Raw genomic sequence first — 20,845 nt, forward strand, 5'->3', positions numbered from 1 at the left:
TCGCGACTTACTAGCAGGGAAGAGCTGCGTCACCGCGCGGACGTGACGTCACCGCGTAATCAAGTCGCGGCGTGGCAAGGCGTCAAGGCGTATAGTGTCGTCATTACGCACACGTTACGTCACAAAGTAGTCTCGTTAACGTGCCGTGGTCAACGACGCACTTGCGTTGTGCCGTCATCTGAACGGGCGTGATGACGTCATAGAAGCCACGTGGCCTGTAGTCGTCGAGCAGCGTTGGAGGCAGCAGCGAGGGGGGTTTGTGGATGACACGCAGACGCCGTGAAGCTCCCTTGCCCATGGGCGTCGAGGAGGATCCGTATCTGGCTTGGCAGGTCAAGGGAGCAACATCAAAGTGTGGACTAATTTCCATCTGTTCAAACTCAGTTCCCGTGGGCGTCGCGAAGGCAAACCCCTGGCTCGCCAGGAGGTGGCAGTACAGCGAGTTGATTTAATCTCGCAACCGTTTCCATTCAACGTCAGGAGCTTTATTACCCCTGGCAAGATCAGATTAATTACGAAGGGGCCGTCCATAAATGACGTCACGCGATTTTGGAGGATTTTTGACCCCCCCCCCCCTCGTCACACGGCGTCACAAAAAGTCAGACCCCCCTCAAATATGACGTTATAAAGCTCTGCCCCCCCCCCCCCCAAATAAAACATGCTTCAAATCGCTTAAAACTATTGTCATTGTAGTGCGTATTTAATGTGCCGCTGCACTCTGATGTTGTAGGAGAAAACATTTATTAAAAAAAAGAACGTGTTGTCTGTATTTCTTTAAAATTGCGCATTTTTATGTGACGTCACATTTCTCACCCCCCCCCCCCCCCATCGTCACACATCGTCACAAATGTCTGACCCCCCCCCCCCGGTGCGTGACGTCATTTATGGACGGCCCCTTACCTTGGATAGATCCGATTACTTATGAAGTTTTTTTTCACATATGTCAGGAGGAAAAGGGTTGGTTTATCCGGGCACTCCGATTTCTTCCCGGAAGCATAAACACTCATTCACGGACATGGGACATTTCTTGCCAGTATCAAAGTATAAGAATAGGTTTTACCCTCTCTGGCAATGAAACAGTTGCGTCAAGATGTTCAAACATCAAACAGAAACCTCTTGCCAGGGATCACGTCTGCATTAACCACACTTACTTAGTGAATATGTAGACAAAAACATGGTCTGGTAGTATATGGTAATGTCTTTGAAACGGATTGGTCTACACCAGAGACAGCCTTCATTAGGGCCTCGTCTCAACCAGTGTTAGACCAGAGGCAGACAGCACAAAGACAATGCACTATCAGGGCATTTATAGCTCGGGGTTTACAGCTACAACAAGGGACATTTCTTCTCGGTATCAAATTATAATAGGTTTAACTATTTCTGGCCACGAAATACGTGTTAAGATGGATTTTGACTTAAAACTTTCGTGACTGCAGGAATTCATATTCTATGGTTCTTTTGGTAAAGTCACGTAGATAGAAAAATAATCACAACAACATTATTAAAAAGATCACGACGTTTCGATGTCAACAGAAGCGGTTGTTGCGATCGAAACGTCGTGATATTTTAATCACTTTATTTTATTTTTATTACTATTCTATCTACATGACTTTACCGAAAGAACCATAGAATAGGTGTTTAAGATGCTCAAACGCCGGACTGAAGGAATCGTAATCTGCATTAAGCACACATACTTGTGGTGACATGCAAACATCAACATGCTCTGGTAATGTATGCATTGTCTTTGAAGGTCGTGTCTGGTGTAGACCAATCAGTTTCAAACACAACGCATACATTACCAGAGCATGTTTCTGTTCGCATTGTTCACCACAAGTATGTGTGGTTTCACGTGATTCCTTGCAAACGGTTTCTGTTTGGTGTTTGAACATCTTAACACAACTGTTTAATTGCCAGAAAGGTTAAAACCTATTCTTATACTCATTCACAACCTATTCTTATACTCATTCACGCTTTAAGTCAAGATTCATTCACATACTTGGCCAAACATCATCCGAATTATAGGACCGCAGAACTCGGGAAAAAGCGATCAGCAAAAAAATACTTTATAAATAAATGTAACAATTATTGGGACCTCGGGGGGGGGGGGGGGCGAGTAGGGTAGACGTGGGGGCATATAAGTACAGTACGGCACAATATATATTTTTTATTCTGCACTGCCCTCTGCTGCTCGAATGCGAAGCCGCCGCAGCAGCGTAGGTAGGTAGGAGAGGGGAGGGGGAGTAGCCACACCTCGGGTGGCGTTCTGAATCGTGCTCGCCTTCGCATTTCGTCTCAGCCCCGTCCAATTCAAGCACTTCCCCTGGCTCCGCTCTCTCTCTCTCTGTCTGTGCCAGCCCGGACGAGATCTGGCGTGCGCATTCATTCCGAGCAATCTGCCTACAGACAAATGAGTTGCGGGGGGTATTGGGTGACAGGACAGTGCGCAGCATTGCATTGAATACCCGACGAAGAGACACCTCGTCTCTCTCTGCCACTCTCCCCCCAAAATCGGGGCTGCCGATTTTTATTCCGTGAATGGAACGACCATGCGAGGGACTACCGAACTGCGAAATGCGGCGAGGTGCAAACCATCTGGCGCGTATCACCGATGACTGCCCCCTTAGAACAAACCAGGGCGGTAATACAACCACGCCACTCAGCTACTCCAACACAACCACGCCACTCAGCTACCCCAATACAAGTACTCCACTCAGCTACCCCAATACAACTACTCCACTCAGCTACCCCAATACAACCACCCCACTCAGCTACTCCAATACAACCACGCCACTCAGCTACTCCAACACAACCACGCCACTCAGCTACTCCAACACAACCACGCCACTCAGCTACTCCAACACAACCACGCCACTCAGCTACCCCAATACAAGTACTCCACTCAGCTACCCCAATACAACTACTCCACTCAGCTACCCCAATACAACCACCCCACTCAGCTACTCCAATACAACTACGCCACTCAGCTACCCAATACAACCACGCCACTCAGCTACCCCAACACATCCACGGCTGTATTTTGGTAGAACGAGCGGACTACTCTACTCGGCTACCAACCCGAGCCGCTGCCGTGGAGTGTCCTACAACATTCACAATACTCTACAATTGTACCCTGCTTCTGCTGCTGTTTTCAAAGGCCGTACGAAACGAGACGAATGGTGTTGTATTTTAAACAATCAACACAGCGACACCGATCCGACAACACGACACCATCCTGACATCACCAGCCCCCGGGCTCCCCCCCCCTCCCCCCCCACCATTCTCCACTGTCAACATTACAGTAGACGAATTACCATCAACGGGCATTAACTATCCACTGCTGGATGAAGGCCTCTCCCCATGCGGTCACAGTCTCTCTCATGGCCGGGCGATGCTAACGATCCATCGAGCTCCTGGAATCAACGAGGATCGATGGATACTCATGGATGACCCCGTATGATCAATGTAACCCTACCTATATAACCCCCAGGATCCAGGATCATCGCGGATTCCATCTCCTCTCGTGGTTCGTCTCGATCAACACGAACGGCGAGGCTCTGCGTGCCTCCTGGCTCTCGACACCGCCTTGAGCTCGAATTGTCCTCGAGATAATGCTTCAGAGTTACAGTCCACGCGTGCCATTACAGCACCGCAGTGACGTCTCTCCTCTGGGGGATTTAAAAAAAGTCCCTTGGACGACTCTTCCACGCTGGCCAACACGTAATGGTATAGCGGTGGGAGTTACACACGCTTTAGCGCACCGCACGCGACCTCTGCTGATCGATAACCTGTGGATGTACACACACGTGTACGCTCTCGTACTGCTGAGGGTTTTAAGGAAGCCTACCCGTTGGTTCAACTGCCGCTCCGGGAGGACGAACTCACGACGACCGGTTCGCAAATGACAGAATCATATTTTTTCTGGATGAATCCGATGAGCTATAAAGCTTTTTTTCGCAGATGCCCACAGTCGGGACGGGTGCGAACGTTACAACAACAAACAGTTCAAAAATACACGATATGAAAGGTAAACAAATCACTCACAAAAATATATACAAATAAAACGAAACTATTAAAAAAAAATCTTACCAGATGAAGCCCACTGAGCTATTAGCTTATTTTTCAAAAGAGACCAGGCTATCACAAATGTAAATGTTGTGGATTTACTCTCCAACACACCGGTGGGCTGAAGTAGTAGCCAATTGGCGTTTTGTTTACGTAACAAATCCCTTACTAATTGGCTGTGTCGGGTAGCGGAGGGTTACGGAGCATTTATACTTACGCGATCGAACCCAACAACCGTTTGTCATGAATAATATTCGTCGCGGAAGACGACGTGTTAAACAAGTGATAACTCTACGACGTGGCCTATCACGTGGAAATAGCACGAAAATAATCGAAATAATCTCATCGTCGAGTGCTGATAACCATGACAAGCAGCATCCACGGCCAAGTTACTCCTCGGGGTTCAACAGCTGATCGATTCCTTGATTCGTTGATGCCTCGCCGGGAATTGTGTGCGTAAGAATGGATCGTTTGAAATTCAGGGAAATAATTTGCAAATCGCAAGCAAATGTTGCGTTTCAGAACACGGAACGACCACAGACGATGCAAACGAGACACGGCGCAGGAGACGGACAACACCCGCGGTTTGCTACGTACGGCGCGAACGAAGTTCAACACAGGGTACACGGTACGTACACACGAGACGCAACACGGAACGCAGACAATGCAAACGAGATGAAACAAAGGGCGTACGAGACGGGAAAAACACCAGACAGATAATGCAAATGAAACGTCCTCGAAAAATCTCAGCACATACATCGATAACAGCCTGGCCTTTAAAGGAAACCAAAAATACATGAGAGGCGACGTTTCGGGCAATGCCCTTCATCGAAGCGCGCTGTTTTCTTGGGCATGGCTGCCGATGACGGATCCATTTCGGACGTTCGCGCGTGCCAATCGGCGCATCGTCATTAATCTCGCACCAGATGCGAAGAGCAATCCCACGGCTTTCGGAATAGACCGTCAAGTCTGACGTATCGACATTCGTTTAACAACCTTGGCTCGGTTGCACGTATCGTGCGTGTAATGAATCGTTATCTACCCACGAGGGAGGGGGGATAAGATAGCGGTGAGAACCACGTGTTCTGTCACGAACGGCTCGAAGAATCCTGACGCTGCTAAACAAAACGAATTCTTATTTACCCGATAAAGCCAAACTGAGCGATTAGGTCGTTGTCCGAAGGCGACCTGGCCAAGCGTGATAGCTTATCGAAGCGGCTGATATCATCACCAGACCGTGCGAATTTATAGTTGCAGCCAACATGTACCTAAGCGCGCGTTCGATAATTATAAAACGGTGCGGTTAGTTGGAGGGCAAACCCGGAGGAGCAAGCCGGAATTTCACCTCGACCACCACGGGGAAGAGAGTGAGAGAGAGAAACACGCGGACTCCAAATATACAACATGCATCGCCAGGATCGTTCAACCAAATTCGGCTGGAATTACGCACTCCCCCAAGGCCGATTGAGGCGAGTCGAACATCCAGGTATATACTCTTAGTTTTTTCGGTAAAGTCACGTAGGTAAAAAAAGGAAATAAAAATTAATAAAAATAAAAGAATAAAAAATCCGAAACGTCGTGATTTATTATTATTTTATTTTAAACTAAGAGTATGAATCTTTGCAGTCACGAAAGCTTCAAATCCCGAACGAATATACACGGCCAAGAGATCTGTGAATGAGGTCCCCCTGCCGTCTGCTTATTATTTTATCACGTGATATACAAGCTGGGCGGGAAATCCCTATACCCCCTCGCTTGCACCGATTCAGCGCGTTTGCGTAGGTCATGGGGTTTATAGTAGGGCTGAACGATGAATCGATTTTAAATCGAAATCGCAATTTGAAACAATTCGATTAGCAAATCGCAAAGGCTACGTTTTTTGCGATTTGAAAAGTCCTGTTACTTTTTTATTGGAATTGTTAAAGAAAGCTGTCTCTGGTGTGGACCAATCAGTTTCAAAGACAATGCACATACTGTCAGAGCATGTGTTTTTGTTTGCATTCTGACCACAAGTATATGTGGTGAATGCAGACATGATTCCTCGCAAAGGTTTCAGTTTGGCGTTTTAACCTCTTAACACCTGTTTTATTGCCAGAAAGGGGAAAACCCTATTATCATCTGCAATTGTTTTTATCATTTATTATTATAACTTTATTTACTTAACTTAACAATCGTTCTATGTGTGATTGTTCTATTTCAAGTAAAACATTTTAATAAATACATGTTGGAATGCAATTCACATCTTTTAAGTTCTCATCCTTGCATTAGAATATGTCGAGCAGTTCATATTTTGATGGTATCATGTGGTAGTGCTCCATCACATGTTTTCAATCTATTACACTGAATAATGAACTGAAGCTTGACTTTAAAAAATGTAATCGCAAATCAAATCGCAATGTGTAAGAAAAATCGCAATTCGATATTTTCCACCAAATCGTTCAGCCCGAGTGTATAGGGGACTCCCCGCCTATTCAAACTCACACACACAATCTGTTGGGGCCCCCCACCCCTCACACACACAATCTGTTGGGGCCTCCCACCCCCCTCCCCTCCTCAACCATCCTCCTCTCCCCCCTCCCCTCCCTCTCCTCCTTCCCAACGGCCGGGATCACCCTGGGGGCGCCCCCTCCCCCCGCCCGCATTGTGTCAGGGGGCGCGGTGCGGGGCTGCCAAGGAACAAAAGCTGCGAATGAATGAGGCAGCCGGGGATTGGCACCCAAGGGACGAAGGGGTGTGGAGTGTCGGGGTGTGGGGGTGGAGGGATGGGATGGGGGGTGGGGTGGGAGGTGGGTTGGGGGGCCCCCCACTGAAAAAAAACACAAAGAGAAAAAAAGGACCCCGAGACACACCCGGCACTTGTGGATGATGGGCGACTCGGGGACCGCAGCTGCCATGGCAACAGACTGGCAAGTGGGGGGGGGGGGGGGGGGGCGGGTCAATGGGCACCAATGGAAGAGTTTCGATTTTTGGTTCAGATTCCAATACGAAACTTCATTTGTCAATTTGCCATCCCGGAGACACAGTGCACTGATAAACGAATATTTATTTATTTTACTCGGCAAGGCTGCTGTCGCTCCTTGTCAGAAGCGACCTGGCTATCACAAATGACGGCTCGACGAAGTTGGCTGATCATCGAGTGGAAATTTATAGCAGCCAACTACTCTGCAAACGCGTGACGTCGATTCTAAATGTGGAGGGAAAAACAGGAGGACCCGGAGAAAAATCTACACACGACCAAGGGAAGAACGTGCAAACTACAAATACACAGCAGCAGGCGTCAGGCTCGGGATCGAACCCATGACCTCCTGTACATCAGGCGAGGTAGTTAACATCTCCTAGCCACCGTGATGATGATGAGCGACAGAGACACGAAAATTCCAAATATACAGCAGCAGGCGTCAGGATCAGGATCGAACCCACGACCTCCTGTACACCAGGCGAGGTAGTTCACATCTCCTAGCCACCGTGATGATGATGAGAGACAGAGACACGCAAACTCCAAATATACAGCAGCAGGCGTCAGGGTCGGGATCGAACCCACGACCTCCTGTATACCAGGCGAGGTAGTTCACATCTCCTAGCCACCGTGATGATGATGAGCGACAGAGACACGAAAATTCAAAATATACAGCAGCAGGCGTCAGGGTCGGGATCGAACCCACGACCTCCTGTGCACCAGGCGAGGTAGTTAACATCTCCTAGCCACCGTGATGATGATGAGAGACAGAGACACGCAAACTCCAAATATACAGCAGCAGGCGTCAGGGTCGGGATCGAACCCACGACCTCCTGTATACCAGGCGAGGTAGTCAACACCTCGCCACCGCCTGATCAAGGGCTATCGCCCAAAACGTTCACGACCGTCACATACCTTGCTTGCTCTAGTTACGCAATCGCTCTTGACTGGGCCCGTTCGTGGCAATATCGACGTGGTTGTCTTTGTTGTTGCTGCTGGCGCTGCTGTGTTCACACAGCACCACGGAATCTCCCGTGTAAAATAGCCGGGAAGCTGGCTCAACGGGATCATCATCCGTGTGACAAATGAAATAAACCCACTCAACATTTTTATCAGGGCCCCACAGAGTAAAGTGTCATTTGACAAATCTCTCTCGACACCCTGAATGCGGCACATTGCCCACACGTAAAGCTGTGACGTACGTGATTGTTAACGATTAATTTGGTGGATTTTCGAATTTGTTTTATACACTCGATTTGTTTCACGACTGCCAGCACGGTCATTTTCATTCCTTGAATCCAGCCGGAAGGTGCGAGATCTGTGGCGCGTTGCGCAGAGAAACCACATGTCGAGTACTAAACCGTGCCGCTTCCAAGTGACATACACTGAACTCCCCACTCGAGGTAGTTTACACAACTGCCACTGACCAACAAGTGAGTTGCCGCCTTCTCTTGCCCTGGAGGTCAGTTGGCCGAAACGTCGTGGTTTCTTTTCCCCTCGGTGACAAATAAAAAAAACAATCCTCCTTAATTGTTTGTAGGAAGCCTATTATTATTTAAAGCTGTCTCTGGTGTGGACCAATCAGTTTCAAAGACAATGCATATACTATCAGAGAATGTTCTTGTTTGCATTCTGACCACAAGTATTGTGGTTAATGCAGACATGATTCCTTGTAAAAGGTTTTAGTTTGGTGTTTTAAACATCTTAACACCTTGATTTGAAGCTTTCGTGACTGCAGGAAATTCATACTCTTTGGTTCTTTCGGTAAAGTCACGTAGGTATAAAAATAATCGATCACGTTTCGATCGCAACACAAGCAATCGCCATCAGGTGGGACAACCACAAACCTGATGACGATTGCTTGTGTTGCGATCGAAACGTCGTGATCGATTATTTTTCTACCGACGTGACTTTACCGAAAGAACCAAAGAGTATCTTAACACCTGTTTTGTAGCCAGAAAAAAAGGGGAAAACCTATTCTCAAGCCTATTATTATTCATCGTAAATGTTCTCCAAATCAGTGAATTTAACATGGTATAAAACAGCTATATTTAAGGGACTGCAATTGGCAGTGTGGCAGGAAGCAGTGGTGGTGGCGTCAAAGTGGTTAGGGCACTGCACGATACACCCCGTGACCCGAGTTCAATTCCTCGTCACAGCTAGATCGGGGATATCTGAACCAAGTCCTTGACCCCACCCATTGCCACCGCGCAAAGGGTAGGGCCTTCAATCAGCAGTGGATAGGCACAAACGGCTGTAACAAACATGTTGCTACTGTATGTCCATAACAGCTAAATAGTAAGGTTTTTAAATGTTGTGGGTTTACTCTGCATCACACCAGTGTGCTGTCCTAGTTACACATTGGCATGTTTTACTGGTAGGAACCTCCTGGTTACACCAGTTCACAGGAGATTATTGTGTCCGTCCGTCGTGCAGGGAGGGGCTGGGTGGGGAGGGGCTGGGTGGGGAGGGTGGGGCTGGTCACCCCGTGGTGCCCTTATAAAACTCAACGTTTAACCTACTCACGCCGGCTTGTGTCCGCCCTCACAGTCGGCCATATTTGCGGAATACACCACGCCGCCGTTGACCCTGGCCATTGACCGAGCAACCCAACGTTCCTACCAGCTCCCTCCGCAGGATTGTGTTGTTTACGTGACAAACCATACTAATTGGCTGCGTCGAGTGGTGGCGGGTTTAACGACCGCGTTTATATTTACGCGATGTAACCCAAACAACCTCTATGGGTAATATTGGTCGCGAAAGCCTCCGTGTTCAACGAATGCGCGCGCGTTCATCTTCGATCCGCGCCGTACGCCGCCGCACGGGCCGCTTCGAGCTTGCGGCCACGACGGCGTTGCGCAGAACAGAAACACTCGCGCGGCGCGCACACACACGGGAAGGCAGCCAGTTTTAGTATCTAACGCTTTATTATGCGACAACGCGACACGGGTATTTACAAGAGTCGTACCACGTGCCCTCGCTTCAGTGACAGCAACAGCCCAGGGGGGATGGGGGGGGATGGAGGAATAGGGGGGGGGGTCCCACAACTTTACAATTAATTAATAAACAGGCCCCCCCCCCCCCAACTCCCACACTATAATCGTAGGTAAAACAGCATCGCTTGCATTGAAGAACAGCCTCTCCGCTGTGCGCGTCTCCCGAGAGCTCGTCCCGCATAGGGCAAGTTTAAAACAGCAACTCTGGTGAAGACACAGAGGGCACACGCGGGGAGCTGTTGCACCCCCCGCGTCCCAAGGCAGTCCTGAGACCACCTCTCGCCGGCTGAGCGAAACATCTCGAGTGGCCTGTTTCTATTATTTTTGTTGTTTGTGTTGTTGTATTAACACGCTCTCAAAAGGGGCCCCCTCCATCTCTTCAAACTCTCGACAGCAGCGGCTTCTCAACTCCAGTCCATCCATCACGACCCCACCAACCTCCCCCCCCACTCCGATCGCTTCTATTCACACACACACATGGCGCTGCGTATGTTTTCTCGTTGGAAAAACACACGCACAGCTGTGGCGTGGACTGAAGTCGAGAAACAGTGGAACATGTGCACGTCTACCCCCCCCCCCCCACGTGTTTTAATCTACGCACATGTACAGAACCCACTGCTGGATGAAGGCCTCCTCCTCACTCGGGATGGTTTCGCGAGGGTCATTCGACTTCGCCAAGCAGTGCGAGTTGGCGGGGGAGGCGTAGAAAGTGGCAGCATATCAGGTACAGTGCAACAATTGTCACTTGCCGAAATTGCCCTCTCTGCCGCCGCTGCTGCTGCTGCTGCCAACGTAAACCTATCACCAGGACGAGGAAAGTGTCACGTTTAACTTCGGGACGTCGATATGCACGCACGTGCCATCACGGGACAATTTACCCGGCCAAGCGTTCGGCATGACGCGTCTTTCCGAATGCTGGCCTAGCGTCGACGGCCTGTCACTATACAGATGGGCTGCGTCACCAACCAGTGTGAGATCGCGCACGTCTTCCAAACAAAGCCTGACCGTCACGCGTTCCGAGACGTCGCCTCCACCTCACAGCGCCCCCACCTCCCTCACCTGTCAAAATCATTGATACACAAGCAGCGCCATCCTATCTCACCGTCTCGTCTCGCGAAAACGGCATCCGCTGGTCGTACCTGTTCAGTTTTGTTGTTGTTGCAATATTCAAATACTAGGTTACTCTTTAAAACAAAACAAAAAACCACCAAGAAACTCGAGACTAATCTTGCGGAATGTACTTTAAAAACTTACAGCACTTCAACAGAGGGAAGCGTCGTACACGAAGGCGTTCAAAGCAGGCACAATGGGATGGGGGTGGCTCATGGCCAGCCACACAAACACGAGGTCCGTTCGCCCAAGCGGCCACGGTCCCTGGGAAGAGCCCGAGCCACGGTGACAGAAACATGACTCCACAGAACGCGGCACCGCAAGGGGATTGAACGCTTCGTGGGAATTTACGAGTTGTTTGGGGGGGGGGGGGGGGTGTTGGGTTTATTGTTATGAAACGAGAGTTAAAAAAACGTCAAGTTAGATCACACCCAAACGTTGCGCGCAGTTCAATTCCCACCCGAGTTTGTCTGCGCGAGGGTTATTAAATCCCGGCTGACCGCTTTTCACCATTTCTTTCCCAGCCAGGTTTTCTGTTTCGTTGGTCACTCGGGGGCAGAATTATCATCGCTCCCATCGCCCGCACAATTACAAAATGCTCCCCCCCCCCCCGCCGCATGAGGAAGTTCCCCGTGTAGTGATTTCACAAAACCGGTCGGTGCCCAACAAGTGCAGGCACAGCTGCCTCCAGCGAACCTCCACGGGAACATTCGTGTAAACGCGACTCGTACACAACGCGTCCAAACCCACTCGCTCACCCATCCCACCACACCCCCGTAGTGGCCACAGCGGCCTTAGCGACCAGCAGCCAATCGCAACGATCACCGAGGGACGACGATCATCAGGCTGGCGCCGTGCCACGGTGGTGCTTAGACAAGCTCGCAGGGAGATGAAGACTTCTCAAGCGCCAGTCCTCGCCACCGCCAGTACTGTACAAGGTGTTTTCCTGCTTACCAATCCGGCTCAAACTGCAACTGAAACGCGATTGGTAAGACACGCAAAAGGCACAGAGGTGGGGGGCGCGGGGGGGTGCACGAAGACTGGGTGGTCGAGAAAGTTCCGACGAGCAACGCTGCTGCTGCTGCTGCTGTGTGACCCTGGCAGCATCGCGGCGATGGGCTTTGGCTGCCCACGACGGCCATTTGGCAAATCTCAGAGACTCGTGTCAATACGCAGAGCTGCATTTCCATGACCACTCCACTTGGCCACGCCAAGGAATGGCTCATAGAGCATTGCGGCATCGACGGCGATCCGTGTCCCCAGAAACGACGGGGAACGAGGCTTCATGGGGACAACCCTTCACGCTCACCCCCCCCTCCCACCACAGCACCGACGTGACTTCATAAAAATGCTTAATATTTAAAAGAGGGCTAGGGATGTTAGGCTCTTCCAAATCGAGCACCTATTCGTCCTGTAATTTGCACCGTGTGTTTCAATGGCATCGATAAGCTGCCCTGAGGCCGAACTGAGCGAGAGGGGGACGCCTGTTATCCACCCCTCCCCTCCCCGCTTCTGCATTGACCGCGGTGACGTCGGCGAGAGTTTGCGGCTCTCGGTAGGTAGGGGTTTCGCTCGCTTGTGAGCCCGCGAGGTGCCGGTTCGAGCCCGGTAGCTGTCCACTGACGTTAGGCTCGGCTCGAGTTTCCACAGCGGCCTTAGAAGGCCAAAACCAGCCCTCGCCTTAGCCCTAGAGGGGGCCGGTTCGGCCTAGTAAGGGGGGGGGGGCACTGTGGGAATTCGGGCCGAGCCCGAGAGTACAGTTCACGCACCCAGGTGAGCCTCTCTTTCCAGCGTTCGTGGAAACGCAGAGTTTTACAACGATCAAGGATTTTCACAAAGCGCTGCACAAATGTGTTTAAAATATTCGAGTGTAAAAGGGGAGATGCGGCAGGGTGTGGCGGGGAGGGGGGTCCCGTTTTGGTCCGCTAAACAACTCGAGTGAGCAGCCTCAGCACTTCTTAAGAACATCATGACCACATCAGAATTCTTCACAAGATATTTACGCAAAGTTTAACACCAGCCATACCCTGGTGTCCCCCTCCACCCTCTCTCCTATCTCTTGCACACACGGGGTCAGCACTTTAAAACACTAGGTAGTTAAGAGTTCACAACGCGCAGCGCTACACTAACCAACGCCTACTTGATCGCACACCGGGACATCGTGCCGGTCGACAGGCTTGTCGATCCCGACGCCCGTTGTTCTAGGCTACCGAGGAAGCACTGCATGTTCAGGCGCGCTCGCTGAACGGCACGTATCAACGCACAGCCGTCTCAGCGTGGCCCTGATACTGGAGCCTCAGCCACCGCACCCTAAAGTTCCGTCTTAGGTCCAGGATGAACATCTCCCGACTCGGCTTGTCGTGGCGATTTCACGAACTTGAACACAACACGGGAAGTATAAAGAAAAACCTCACAAAACACCCCAGAGGTTGTTGTTGTTGCCGTCGAGCAGCGCCAGCTGCCGCCAAGCCAGGACAGCGTTCCCACGGTTGGCACATCAACACGACGCGCACTGTGCCGTCTTGAGTTGACGACGTGCACTGTGCCGTCTAAGAGTGGGCCGCTCTAGCACCGCTCATTCACGCGGTGCCACTTTAAGGGGGCACTTATAACAAAACGCTTAACACCCCCCCCCCCCATGCCTAACCCCCAGTCAGGCAGCTACCAATGGGCGAGCTTCCTCACGCCGAGTACTTAAAAAAGAATTAGCCCTAAGTGGAACCCAACTTCGTAAGAGAAGCTGTACCCTGGTCACACGGTTTACGTTTTGATTTCGCAGGAATGGCTGAAAAGTATCCGAGTCGCCAATTGACACGAGGCAAGGGGCGAGGGCGGGCCGTCATCATGCCCAACGGGACACGGAAGACAGCTCACGCCCCTTAAGGGGACAAAAAGAATAAAAGAGAAACATTTAAATCAAACGTCCCCCGCTAAGTGAGCGAAAGCAATTTATCTGCCACATGTCGTCCGTTGACTTACAGATAAAAGCAAAGTGACAAACTGCGGTTTTTGAATCTCTCGCGCACCTGCCGTAAATCGCCCCCCCTGCCCGCACCGTCATGACGCGCTCGAGCGCCTCCGACCGCTCCGCTCCGCGTGATTTATGGAGCAGCGCGTCACGGCAAATCGCGGAGCGCGCTTGCACTGCTACGACGACGACGCTCCACACACACGCACACACCATCAGCGCGATGTCTTCCGCCCCGTCTCTCCCGGCGTGACGAGACCGGACAGCGTGCAGCGCTGGGGACGGCGCGCACACGAGAAAGACGGAACGGGATGGGGTGGAGTGCTGGGGGCAGGGGGGGGCGCGCTTTGTGACCGATTGGCTGCCACCGCGCCTCGTTTCATTTGGTTTAACGGCCCGAATCAAAAACCTTAAAACGTCAAGTTTAGAACAATGGTCGCCGCAAACCGCCACCCAACGTCCTGTGCAGCGATGGCGCTGCCCAATCTCACGAGCACCCCTTTCAGTCGCTTTGTTGTTGTTTTTTTTACACCAACGACTCGGATCCCTTGGTGCACAGCATCACAAAGAATCAGTGGAGAATAAAAACAAATATTAATGGGAGTGTAAAAAAAAAGCCCTCGTTAAAACTCAACGGTCCTCTCTCTCCTCGACAATATGCGCATTTGGTAGAAAACAGTCAAGTAGTGTGTGCTCTCCCTCCCTCTCTCTCTTCCTCGGCCGGGTAAACCTTTACAGCTGGAACGCGGGAGGCCGCTTGTGCGTTCCTACACGGGGATTTCATCATCCGTGTCGCCAAACACCTGGGTGCGGACGGTGGTGGGCGACAGCAGCACCGAGTCGACGGAGGCCGCCGATGAGCTGTCGTCGTCGTCGTCCTCATCGTCCTCTTTGGGCCCTGCGCCGGCTTCCGCCCCCGAGATCGCGTGGCCGCCGCCCCCGAACCTGCCCTCCCAGCGTGGGGCCAAAGGCTCGGACACGAGCCCCACGACCGCGTCGTCTTCCGTGCCGAGAAACTCCAGGTTCTCGTCGATTTGAAGAGGCGGCTCGTCGTCGTCGTCGCAGCAGCTACCGCCGCCACCGCCGTGGAAGAACTTCTCGTTCTCCATGACGCCGAGGACGTCCCCCAGCATGGAGGGGCCCAGGTCCACGTGGAAGGACAGCACCGACTCGGCGTGCTTCAGCATCGGCGGGGGGCTGTCGGGAACCGAGCCGCCCCGTGCAACGCCGTTCGCCCTGCCGCCGCCGCCGCCCTCGCCGAAGATGCGGTGGTCGGCCCTGACGGGGCCCGAGCCGCCCGCGCCGCCTCCGCCGTCGGTGTGCGACGGGCGCAGCCGCTGGCCCACGAGCGGTGGCCTCTGCTTCACGGGGAACATGGGCTGGGACGGGGGCCCCTCGGCCGACTCGCTGCGCGTGAGGCTCGCGCGGACGCCCGGGCCTCCGGCGCCGCGGTCTTCGACGCCGCCCACGCCGCCGACGCCGCCAACGCCCTCGCCCGTGTCCTGCTGCTGCAGCTGGGGGAGCGATCCGCTCTGGGAGAGGGGGCGTGACGGCGCCGGTGAGCAGGCGCGGCTGCTCCGCCGGCTGGCCGACAGCGACCGCTTGCTGGCGCGCAGCGTCCGCGCCAGGAAGCTCTCCTTCTTGGGTGGCGGTGGCTGAGGCGGCAGTGCCGGCTGCTGCTCGCGCTCGTCCCCCTCAGGGTACCGCCGCCCAGGTACGCGTGCCCCCCGGAGGGAGCGGAGGAACGGCGTCGGGCGGGGGTTGGGGGGCCTCGTCCGGCGCCTTCGAGTCGGATTTGAGGAAGGACGTGTCGCCAAACGCGTCCCCGCCGCGGCCCACGTGCATCGTGTGCCGGAAGTCACCCATGGGCCCGCTGATCATGTCCGGGGTGAGGTCCAAGCGCGAGTGCCGCTTGTTCGGCTGGGCAGCGCCCGGAGCGAACGACCTTCGGATCGGCATGGCCGCTCCAAGCGAACGCGGCAGCGACCTAGGTTTCAGCGTCGGAAGTTTCGGCCGGCTGAAGCGCGGCTACGACAAACGCACCGCGGTCACCGTCCGTGATTATCCGCACCGCCACCACCTCTCCCCCCCCCACCACCACCACCACAACAACCCACCCGTAACACGTGCCCAGCACCGGGATGTCGATCGTGCTGAAAGTCAGCCAGTAACTTCCTCCTGAACTCGAAGTTTACATTCCAGGAAATCAGAGCCAGGTGGCGGAGTCGGGGGGCGCGAGTGGGGACGACGGTGGCGCTGGCTGCAGAGGGCGCTTTTTCCCCACGGTGCGTCACGGTCCCGGGGGGTTGTGGCACACGGCGGCGGCAGCGGCAGAGGTGGTGGCAGCCGAGACCATTGCGGAGAGAGCGGTGTGTCAACCGCCGCGCTCGGGTCTCCCGTCAGCGGGCACGCGATCGCACACCCGCCGCTCGTCGTCGTGACAGGAAGCGGTTGTGCGTGGCGCTGGCTTTCGCGGGGGGTGGGCAGTTTATCTCTCCGGCGGTGCGACGCCGTCGAAGGTTTCAGACGACGGCAATGTCAGCGCAGCGGCTGCAGAAAACGAACAAGAATGCAAAACAAAAACCCTGTTAGATAAAGACCTCGCGTGCAATTGACGCAACCTCAGAAACAGCTCATGCGGGTGCATTAACCATAAAATACTGCTTCGCCATGCTGGCTGTCACACTGTAATTTTGCAAAACTTTTAAAAGGACTCGCAAGTTACGTTCGTTACCAGGACCCTCCTGAGAAAAGTCTTGAAGCTCAGTGAGGCATTCGTGAGTAAACAAGCCTAGTAGTAGTAATACTATTACTGTTATTGCCATAAAAGATAAGATCTCTCGTGAATACGACTCAACCTGGGAGCTTTTAAACACGCGGCTAAACCAATTACCAGGTTACACATTAACCAAGCAAGCCTGGTATCCCAGTGAGCCCCTCCTGCTTGGCATCCTACTCCACATGGCTCATCGTGGGGTCTTCCCGTGGTGATGTCTGGCTGGGGGGTGGGGGAGGTTTATCTCTGGGCACTCTCCTCCCTCCGGCGCCAGGGCCTCGAAATCTTCAAGCAGCAGTGGCCACGGTCTCTCGGCAACCAGGGCCCAGCGGGGGTCGCGCGAGGGGAGGAGGGGAGACGGAGGAGATGGAGAAGGGATGAGGGGAGAAGATGGCATGTAGATGAAGGGATGAGGTCAAAGGGAGGAGTGGGTGAGGACATGATGGATTAGGGTGAGAGCGGAAGAGATTGGCGGAGAGGGGGGGGGGATGTGAGGTGTGGGTGAGGCGATGGTGATGATGATGGGTGTTGATGATGAGGTGAAGATGATGTAGGATTACTCCACGTTCTTCTGGGGACCGGGTGTTGATGTAAGATCACGACTGAACATCTGTGGTCTCATTGAAATAGAGCAGCATATCATCTTCATCATTCCCGCTTGATGAGGATGAAAGCAGCGGTGGTTATGACGCTCCTGCCGATGATTGATAGCAGTGATGGTTCTAAAGCTACTCTTGATGATGATAGCAGTGATGATTGTAAAGCTACTTACTAACGTACTGTAGTGCATATGATAGCAGTGGTTGTAAAGCTGCTGCTGCTGCTGATGAGGACAGTGGTTGTTGGCAAGATGCTGCTGATGATAGTGGTGGTTGTGAAGCTGCTGCTGCCGATGATGATGATGATGATAGCAGTGGTGGCTGTAAAGTTACCGATGATGTTGATTAAACTGGACTGCAGTGACGTAGGGAGCGGATTCCTGATGAGGATGCCGAGTGTGAATTGTAGTGTGACAGTGTAGCCGCGGGAAGTACGTGGTGTAATGATGGTGAATGTTACTCGTAGCATGTGTCGTTGTGTGCTAGCGAGTGGAGTTGTGTGTGTGTGGTATAGTGAGTGTGCCAGTGAGCTTAATCCAGTCGTGTTAGTAGCTGCCAGTGTTGTAAATGAGACCCGGTCCTGGTTTCTTGACTTCCTGTACCTGCCTGGTTAAACACAACGAACTTGACACTTGTAGAATTAATGGTAAGCGTAACAATGCGTGTGACAAGCTTGCATACCTGTCAACTCCTTATCAGCGCCTAACTTATTACGGACAAATTCAGACCTTATTGGTCACCCCGTGCTCCTTATAAATCTCAACGTTCATCCTACAAAGATCCCATCACAAGGGAGAAACACAAACAGATAGTCAAAACAATTTGTTTGTTGCCCGTATTGAAACGGATGTACGCTGTATGGACTTGAAAACTCAATTTGCCTGGGCAAGAATACGGGGTAAACCGTATGGGTTGACACAATACGAGCTAGCCATGTGCAAGGACGGCTGCTTGCGTTGTGTTATGTGTTGTTATTTTATTATTTAATCATTTCCCTTCTACGTGACTTTACCGAAATAACCAAGAAAATGAATCCCTGCAGTCACGAAAGCTTTAAATCGAAATTTCACTTTAAGATGTTTTCTTGTTCATGTTTTTGTTTGTTGTTTGTTACGGTTGCACCCGATTCAAGGGATATACCTAATACATGAAAACTGAAGCTGAACTCGCTGTTGCGGTGAACGATTAATCGATTTCAAATCGAAATCAGAAACAATGCGATTAGCAAATAGCAAAGGCTGAGATTTTTTTTGCGATTTTAAAAGTCCTGTTACTTTCTTATCGGAATTGTTTTATTATTTTATTATTGTAACTTTATTTATTTTCCTTAACAATTGTTATATGTTTGTTTGTTCTATTGCAATTAAAACATTTTAATAAATACATATTGGAAGCAATTAATATCTTTTAAGTTCTCATCTTTGCATTACAATATATAGAGCAGTTCATATTTTGATGAAATCATGTGTTAATGCTCCGTATAAAATGTTTTAAATCCATCACACAGTTAACATTGAACTGAAGCGTGACTTTAAACACATTTAATCGCAAATCAAACCGCAATTAAGATGATTTACCTCAAATCGTTCAGCCCTTAGTGGCGAAGTCGTCATCGTAAGCGTTGAGCCTTGAAGCGGCCGAGTGCATTGGCGAGTGGTGAATGTAGCGTGGAGGAACAGCGAAGAGTTTGCTGTATTGTCTTGGCGGTAATGCTACGAGTGATGCTACAAATCGTCGTGTTACAAAAAGTGTGGCAGCCAGAGACGGCGACTCGTGAAAGGGCGCAGAGGCGGCTCGCCTCGGCTCCTCCGTTATCCTCGCAACTCCACTCACCCTCGTCCCGACCGTGCTTCTCCTCCTCCTCGTCCTCCTCCTCGTCGTCGTCCACCAACCACCTCGTCCACCTCGTCCACCGACCTTCTCCTCGCAGCCGTTGACCGACGGGGGGCGAACACGCAGGACGAGCGGGTGAGCGGCGGAGGCGGCGGCGGCGTTCGCTGCAGGGCGGTAACTCGGCCGCAGGGGCTCCACCACCGCGGAGGGATAACAGTTTGAGTGGGCGGGGCTACTGTGACGGTTACGTCACCGCGCGGGAGGCCCCGCCCCGCCCCGCCCCGCCCCGCCACGCCCCTCCCCCACCAGGCTGCACGCGCTCACCGTTGCCATGGCTACGGCCACGCAGAGGGGGTCTTGCCGAGGGGGGGGTCTCCACTGAACTTTTCTTCTGGGGGTCTCTCTTGTGTTTGGGGCCGTCCATAAATGACGTCACGCGATTTTGGACGATTTTTGACCCCCCCCCCTAGTCACACTGCGTCACAAAAAGTCAGACCCCCCCCCCTTAAATATGACGTCACAAAGCTCTGCCCCCCCCCCCCCCCAAATATAAAACATGCTTCAAATCGCTTTGAACTATTGTCATTGTAGTGCGTATTTAATGTGCCGCTGCACTCTGATGTTGTAGGAGAAAACATTTATTAAAAAGTCTATTTAATTAAGTAGAACGTGTTGTCTATATTTATTTAAGGTTGCACATTTTGATGTGACGTCACATTTCTCACCCCCCCCCTCGTCACACATCGTCACAAATGTCTGACCCCCACCCCCCCCGGCACAAGCCGGCGTGAGTAGGTTAAACGTTGAGTTTTATAAGGGCACCACGGGGTGACCAGCCCCTCCCCACCCAGCCCCACCACTCCCACCCCCCACCCAGCCCCACCCTCCCTACCCAGCCCCTCCCCACCCTCCCCTCCCCTCTCCACCCAGCCCCACCCCTCCCAATTTTTGGATGCACGACGGACGGACACAATAATCCCATGTGGGCTGGTGTAACCAGGAGGTTCCTACCAGTAATATGGGATGTTGTCGTGATTTTTCATGTCTGCACGGGTAAAAAGGTTAAAGATGAAATTATTTACTGGTCCACTGCACATCACGTGGTGAGCAGTAGAGGCAGGGGCAGTACTCTAACAACCATTGTTGTGCTGTGCTTCTATGTTCCCTCACTTTTCCGATCCTCATTCACCAGTGAATTGCTATGGTTAAATAATCCCCCCAGACGTAATGATGATGATATATTTATCAATTATAAGCTTTTTGTGTAGAAGTCAAAAGTGGTTGCCCTATGGATGGACTCTACCCGGCCATAGGGACGTGGACATTCCACTATGGGCTGAGCAGGGCTGTACTGTATGTAGAACTTTTTTAGCACCGTACGTAGCCAACCGTACTAATCGGAGGTGCCAATGGCTCCGTCGGACAGTAATGAACACGACAAAACAGCACCGCTCGTAACAACCAACAGTTTTATTTGAACGTCACTCAAAACGTGAGGAAACACCTTGGTTATTATTGTTATTTATACACAGTACCGTTGTTCAA

The 20,845-nt window shown here is 51.9% G+C and overlaps 1 long non-coding RNA gene and 1 pseudogene across 1 annotated transcript; one reads left to right on the forward strand and one right to left on the reverse strand.

The window, feature by feature from the left end:
* Positions 1–3,884: 3,884 nt before the first annotated feature.
* LOC133340689 (uncharacterized) lies at positions 3,885–10,734 on the forward strand. The gene is made up of 3 exons (XR_009754925.1): positions 3,885–4,024; positions 4,585–4,690; positions 10,624–10,734. It is a non-coding gene; the product is annotated as an uncharacterized LOC133340689 (long non-coding RNA).
* Positions 10,735–11,237: 503 nt separating this feature from the next.
* LOC133340685 (cdc42 effector protein 4-like) lies at positions 11,238–19,527 on the reverse strand (annotated as a pseudogene).
* Positions 19,528–20,845: the final 1,318 nt, after the last annotated feature.

The sequence above is a fragment of the Lethenteron reissneri genome, chromosome 10, assembly GCF_015708825.2.
Source record: "Lethenteron reissneri isolate LAM-NWPU_2019-01 chromosome 10, ASM1570882v1, whole genome shotgun sequence".
Lineage (NCBI taxonomy): Eukaryota > Metazoa > Chordata > Hyperoartia > Petromyzontiformes > Petromyzontidae > Lethenteron > Lethenteron reissneri.